The sequence below is a fragment of the Tupaia chinensis genome, unplaced genomic scaffold (genome assembly GCF_000334495.1).
Source record: "Tupaia chinensis unplaced genomic scaffold, TupChi_1.0 Scaffold000275_1, whole genome shotgun sequence".
NCBI lineage: Eukaryota > Metazoa > Chordata > Mammalia > Scandentia > Tupaiidae > Tupaia > Tupaia belangeri.
The window spans coordinates 8266439-8274237 of NW_006159757.1; the positions used below are offsets into that span (position 1 = coordinate 8266439).

The window sequence follows — 7799 nt, forward strand, 5'->3', positions numbered from 1 at the left end:
AAAAATGTAGAGTCAGGGGGCCAGCAGGTGGCGTGGTGGTTAAGGGTGCTGGACTCATACATGGCCAACTGTGGTTTGAATCCCAGACCTGGCAGCTTGCTTTCTCATTTTCTCTATCTCTTTCTCTCTCTCTCCCTCTCTGGTCAAATTAAAAATAAATAAATAAATAAATAAATAAATAAATAAATAAATAAAATTAGGTAAAGTAATTTTAAAAATAAAACAGCAGAGTCAGTGGGCTGACAAATAGGGTGGAGATTAAGACACTGGATCCCACATGGCTAACTGTGCAGTTAAAAATACCAGAACCAGTGGCTTGACAATCATACTGGGCATGTGTGTGTTCATGGACAAAATCTAAAAGAATGAGACCTAATCATAGGATATCCATGGTCCTATGATTTTTCTCTTCCCTCCACTCCTTACCACCACATAATGGGGCTCCTATAGGATAATAGAAAAATATAACTGAGAGAACTAAATGTCTAATTCTCTATTTAAGAAGTCTCAGAGGAAAGCCAAAGATAACAAGGGAGACTAAAATAAAGACACCAGAAGGAATTTTAGCCTCTGTCATTGACAACTGTAGTAAACAGTAAACACAGCCTGATACTCAGATAGATAAAAATGAAGTCTCACACTAAAGGCCTGTTTACCTCAGTTTCTTTTACTTAATACATTGTGAGACAGAAATTAGATCAGGTGAACAGATAAATAGGGTAAGGATTTCCAAGGGAAGAGTCACTATGATAAGAAACGAGCACACACATTTATTAAGCTAGAGCCAACTTATAAAATATAGTCACTCTGGTCAAACTTTCCAGAAAGGTTAGTTCACTGCTCTCCCTAGAGATAAGAATTCACTCTGACTGCTCACTTACACAGAGTTCCTTACAACCAGAGCGGTGGTACAACTTGCTTGATCATTCACAGCCTATCAGGAAATGCAACCAGACCCTCTTCAAGATTCCTTCCTCCCACCCTTCCTGCCTGGCTCTTGACACCAGGAAAGTTCTCTTTCTTCTGCTGTCCCAGATACACACACAGACAGAAATTCACCACTGGGAGGGGACACTAAGTTACCATCCAGGCAGTGCATCCAGATATGGATGCTCATTCCTTCGAAGACCACCCTGGGCCTATGTGATGAGATAACTAAATTCCTTACCTGAAAGAGATGTGCAAGTGCAGGAAAAGGCCTAGGAAACCAAACAAAGATGCCAGATGCGATGACAGACACTCCCCACCCCCCAGCTAAATATTCATTACCAATCCGGGGATAAAAGTAACACCTAACCTCATGTCCAGTGTGGTTGTCCTTCCCTGGTAACTGTCTATCCACAGGCCTTTCAGTAATGGAGGTGTATTTCCTTCCTATTAGAAATCTTTGCTTTTCTATTGAAACTTTTCTTATCTTACATGTGTTATCAGTTTATTATTCTGCATTTCAGGACAGGTCTCTTAGAGATCTGAACCTAAAGGACCTAGGATTTTATATCTTGCAGCTCAACTTCCCCATTCCTATAGCAGCACTTCCTGCAGCCAACTCACTCCCTGCAAGCAACTCATGTCCTGAATCGCCTTTTGAACACCACTAACATTGTCAATGAGCTGGTATTTCTCCTCAATATGCTAGCGAGTCCTTCTGTAAGTCACTTACGTCTTCACATAAAGTCAGCTTCTCAGAGAGACTGAACATGTCTAAAGAAAAGAAAAAAAAAAAACAAGAAGTCCAAACAAAGGCCTTCTGACACAGATAAAAATGCCTTGCCTCAGTTTTTCACCAGGAACCCATTTTCAGGGACCCGAACCCTGCTTGGGAGCTCTGATATATTTTCCCTCATTAACAAACACTCTACTAATTCTTCTCTATGTCCACGTCTCTAATTTTTCATAGGCAAGAGACAAGAATCAGGGTCAGTGCTGTTCAAGCATTGGGAGTTGGGCCCATGTATCCCAACTTCCTGCATCATAATTTACTTACATCAATGTGAGCAAGCCCTCAGAGTATAATTCTCTAAGGCCACAATATATCACATAACATTTTTAATATATACATAAATACTAAGACATTGTGTGTGTGTGTGTGTGTATGTGTATGTAATTACTATTAAATATAGATTGTAGTATGCTGGTATGTATAACATGTATATCTATGACACATAAAAATTATATGAACACTTTCTGTCTCTCTGTTTCTGTCTTTCTGGCGAGCACATGCACCCTATAGCAAAAACCTCTCAAAAAAAAAAAAAAGAATCAGGTTTGCTGCTCTTCCAGTATTGGATGCTTGGTCCACACACTCCAACTTCCTACATCATAATTTTTCTGCATAAATTGTGAATAGCTTTTGACAAAAAAAATTACAAATCATGTTAAAAGGCAGAAAACACAATTTGAAGAGACAAATCAAGTGTCCTAACCAGACTCAGATCCAGCCAAGATATTTGAATGAACAGACTGGGAATATAAAACAACTATGGAAAAATAAACCATTACGGCAGAGATTGCTGCTGCTGGTAATACAGTCTCTCCTTCACTATTCATAGTCAAAGCCCCAAGTTTTAGCAGAACCACCCCTCCCCACAACTGAAGATAACATTTGCTGACCTCCCTTACAGCTGTGTGGCCATGAAACTAAGTTCTGGGCAAAGAGACAGGAGCAGAAATGATGTGTGTAACGTCCAGGGCGTGCCTGGAAGAGAACGGACATGCCCTTCTCCCTCTTCATCTCTTCTCCTGGCAGGGGTGTGGTCTTGATGGAAGGAGTTAGAACCACCAGGGGGTAGAAGCCACATGCTAAGTTTGACAGGGAAACAATGTCAAAGGAGCTTGTTTGTCCAACACCATGGAGGAGCCACACCAGGAGTGCTTACTCATGGACTGCATTTGAGATATTAAAGAGACACCTTCCCATTTAGGCCTCTGTGACTTTGCCTTTGTTGGAGCAGTATCCCGACTACGAAAGTCACCCACACTGCTGCTATCAGACATCTACATACTCGCCCTGCCCCCAAGTTCTGCTTATGCAGTATCAAAATCCTTTAAATGGAAAATGGGACCAAGAGTCAACATTCAACATTACAGCAGACTTTCAAGTAAATACATGCTTTCTATTCCATAAGTGACCTGAAAAAGATTTCTCTCCAGGAGGCAAATAGCTATATAAGATAAAAAGGCTTCAATGATCTTTGCCAATTCGACAACTCCTTACTTATCTTGGGAGAATGACAACAATCAAGTTGCAATATCCTTGAAGGTATTCCAAAACTGTTGGTTCACATTGAACTGTTCTTATCAGATGCTGTTTTCTGGCTAAGTCAGGAATCAGAATAGAAAGCGGCTGAGGTTTTCAAAGCCTATCCCAGTTATTTCCACTGCTCCTTTTCAGGAGTGCAGTGCAAAACATGTCTTCTTCCACAATGTTGGGAATCATACCTTGGAAGTTACCCTACTGACACAAGTGTGGGGATGAGAAAAAAAAGTGTGATCAAGTACTTTTGTAGTGTAAGCACCACTTAAGACTCCACGTGGCAAACAATAGAAAATCCAAACCAACTGCTTCACTCATTGTGTACCTTTCAGTGATGTTTCCTCCGTGGCACAATGACCTTATCAAGAAATTGGTATTTTAGTTTTTCTTTTTTTTCTTTAAGAATTATCTATTTATTTAATTCCATTTATTATTAGTTTTTAATGTGACCAGAGAGAGAGAGAGAAAGAGAAAGCAAGAAAGCAAGTCACCTGGTCCAGGACTCAAAATTCAGTCAGCCATGTGGGAGTCCAGCACCCCAACCTCCATGTCAGCTGCTGGCCCTGGTTTGTGTCATTTTTACACTGGGTGTGCACCCATGATCCCGAGGAGCTGAAAGTTGGAGGAGGATGATTGTAGCACGATGAGATTCTGTTAAGGGTGCCTGTTTTTCTCTCTGTCTCATGAAAAAGAAAAAGAAGAAGAAGAGAAAAAGAAAGATAAAGAGAGAGAGAGGAAGAGAAAGAAAAGAAGGGAGAAAGAAACTTTTTTTCCTGTTTTTCTCTTTTCTTTGTCTCCATTGATTTACTAAGTTTATCCAAAGACCAGCTTAACCTCATGGTGGCAAACTATTTCTGAGTTTTTATTTTTATTAGATCAATACATCTAGAAATAAGAAGCTCCTAGAAATAACTTCTTTCCTAAGCTCCAGCATATGTTTTCTCCAGTCTTTTATTTATTCATTTATTTATTTTAGAGGTTTTTGCTATAGGGGGTGTGCGCTCGCCAGAAAGAGAGAGACACAGAGACAAAAAGCAAGAAGTCACCCCCCAGGGGGATGACCAAGCAATCCCTTCTCCTCCATTCTCCTCTCAGGACCTTGGGCACGCATGCACACGCGTGAGTTTAAGCCACCAGGTCTGGGACTCGAACCACGGTTGACTACGTGGGAGTCCAATGATGTAGCCATTATGCCATCTGCTGGTCCCAGGCTTCTCCAGTTTTATTGGCTCATGTAGGTTTCATGTCTACTGCACTGTGAGCAGAGGATCTGAGATGATTCTTATTTCCTTAGGCCTAAGCCACAGACCTCACCCCTACAACAAATGATAATAAAAATCATAAAAGCATCTAGAGAACAATGAACCACTGCCGAGAAATAAAAGTAAAGATGACAGAAAATTTATCACTGGAAACATGTAGGCAGGGCAACATATTTAAACTACTGATAGAAAAAAAGAAAATGTAGAGAAAAAGAAAATGTCAACCAAGAAATCTACGCTCAAGGAAAGTATATTTCAAAAATAAAAGTAGAATAAGCATTTTTAAACACATAAAAGGTGAAATACTTTATAACCAACAGAGTTGCATTGCAAGAAATATTAAAGCACTTGACTGAAGTTTTACTGGGTTGAGATTGTCTGCAAGAAAATCATAGCCTTGGGACCAGCAGTTAGCGTAATGGCTATGTTGCTGGACTCCCATGTAGTCGTCTGCGGTTCAAGTCTAGGACCACATGGCTTAAAACTCACACTGGGTTCATGTGCGTGTGTGCATGCCCAAGATCTCAAGAGGAGAATGGAGGAGAAGGGATTGCAGCGTGCCCATTCCCCCTAGGGGGTGATTTCTCGCTTTGTGCCTCTCTGTCTCTTTCTGTCTGTCTGGCAAGGCCCCCTATAGCAAAAACCTCTCAAAAAAAAAAAAAAATCATATCCTTTCAGAACCTGAAAATGTGGCCTTATTTGGAAATAGGATTTTTGCAGGTGTAAACAAGTTAAAATGAGGTCATCTCAGATTAGAGTGGACCCCAAATCCAATATGATTGGTGTTCTTCAAAGAAGAGGGAGGGCTGGCCCTATCGCCTAGTGATTAAGAGAGTCAGATCCCATATGGCCAATCATGGCTTAACTCCTGGCCTCAGTGGCTTGAAAAACACACCAGACATGTGTTCCTGCATGCCTAGAATCTCAACAGGATAGGGAAATGGAGGAAAGAGGATTGCTGTGTGACCATGCCCCATGAGGAGTGCTTTCTCTCTCTCTTTCTCTTTCTCTTTCTCTTTCTCTCTGTCTCCATCTCTTTTTTGTGTCTCTCTCCAGTGAACACATAGGATCTCTGGCAACTTAAAAAATAAAAATAAGAGGGTAAGTTTGGACATAGGCTCTCACACAGAGGGAAAATGGTCACTTGAAAACAGAGTTAGAGGGACCATAATTGTTACGTAGCTGGACTCCCATGTAGTCAACCATGGTTTGAGTTGCAGAACTAGCAACTTAAACCTATGCTGGGTGCACATGTGTGTGTGTGTGTGTGTGAGAGAGAGAGAGAGACCAAAATCCCCAGGGGAGAATTGAGAACAAGGGACTGCAGCGTGGCCATCCCCCCTGGGAGGTGATTTCTCACTTTCTATCTCTCTGTCTCTCTCTGTCTCTCTGGTGAGCACACATGCCCTATAGCAAAAATCTCTTAAAAAAAAAAAAAAGAAAACAGAGTCATAGATTGTAGGTATGATGCCACAAGCTAAGGAATGCCAAGGACTGTCAGCAACCACCAAAGGCTGAAAGAGACAAGCAAGGGTCTTGTGCTATAGACTTCATAGAGAACATGGCCTTTCTCGACACCGAAATTTTAGAATTCTAGCTTCCAAAACTGTGAGAGAATACACTTCTGTTGCTTTAAGCCACTCAGTTCTTGGTACTTTGTTATTACAGCCCTAGGAAACGAATACAGGACTTTTTCTGGCAGAAGGAAAATGGAACAACTTGGACGTATAGATCTACACAAATGAAAAGCCCAAGAAATAGCGACTACTTGAGTAAAAATAAGTGAATTTTTTGGGGGGCCATCAAGTGGCATGGTTGTTGGGTTGCTGGACTCCCAAATGACCAACCACATGGTTTGAGTACTGGACCCAACAGCTTGAAAATCACCTGGGAGCATGCGTGCCCATAAAACCCAAAAGGAGAATGGAGGAGAAGGGATTATGGTGTGGCCATACCCCCAGGGGCTGATTTCTCATTTGTTCTCTCTCTCCAATGAGTGCATATACCTTACGGTTAAAGCCTTAAATAATAATAATAATACTGAAATAAGAGATATTTCTTATTATTTAAATATCTTTAAAATAAAATTTGCAATTTAAACAAAATTAATTATAAGGTAGAAGGAGTATATAATAAATAATATAGAAATAAATGTATGACAACAATAAATTAAAGACCAGGAGGGGCTGATTGGACTACTACTTAAGGGTCCTTGTACTATATGTGCAGTATTGTAATATTCCTTGAGGACAGACAGTGATATGTTAAAGATGTATACCGAAAACTCTAAAGCAGCCATTAAAACAACACAGCAAAAAGTTGCAGTAGTACATCAACAAAAGTACGCAAAATGGAATCATTAAGAAAAAAAATCAATCCAACAGAATACACATAGGAATGAAAAGGAATAAGGGACAGATGGGACAAATTTTCTAAAAATAGCAGAATGATGGATTTAAACGCAATTATGTTAATGATCATTTTAAACATAAATTGTCTAAACATTCCAATTTAAAGACAAAGGGGCTCCCTAACCCTTGTCAGAATGCCAAAGATTAAAAATACAAAAAGTGGTAAGTGTTGGCAGAACATGGTGAAAGGGGAACTCTCCTACACTGCTGGTGGGAATGTAAACTAGCTCAGCCATTGTGGAAAACAATATGGAGGTTCCTCAAAGATTTACAAATACAAATACCATTTGATCCAGCAATCCCACTTCTGGGACAGGAGAATGCTCAGTTGCAAAAGCACTTGCACATTAATGTTTATTGCAGCATTACTCATGATCACTAAGACATGGAACCAACCCAAATGTCCATAAATAGATGAATGGATGGAAAAAGTATGGCACATATACTCCATGGAATACTACTCAGCCATAAAAAACAGGACCCTGGCATTTTATAGAAAGTGGTAGAATAGGGAAGCTTTATTGCTGAGGAAGTCAAAGACCTTCTTCACAGATCTAGAAAAGCCAGGCTATTAAAGAAAGATATTGTATGTCTCTACTGAATATATACCAACTGACCACACTCTATGGTAGAGGTTGAAAGATCGGAGGACATAAAAGCACTGAAAATAGTTAAGGACACTGGAGACAGGTGGAAGGAGGGTAGAAGAGGGGAAGAATATAGGGAAAGGAATTAGGGAGGAAAATAGAGAGGCAAGATACTTGTGGTGTCACATGGTTTATTACCTGTTGATAATGTGTATAGTATTCTCAACTGGACGAGTCTGAGGTATATTTCATGTTGGGTAAATTCTCTTTGCAAGCCAAGTAATGT

General features: G+C 40.2%; 1 long non-coding RNA gene across 1 annotated transcript in view; it reads right to left on the bottom strand.

Moving 5' to 3' along the window:
* LOC102467880 (uncharacterized) overlaps positions 1-7799 on the bottom strand; it is a 25999-nt gene that overhangs the window by 1856 nt on the left and 16344 nt on the right. The window lies entirely within an intron of this gene.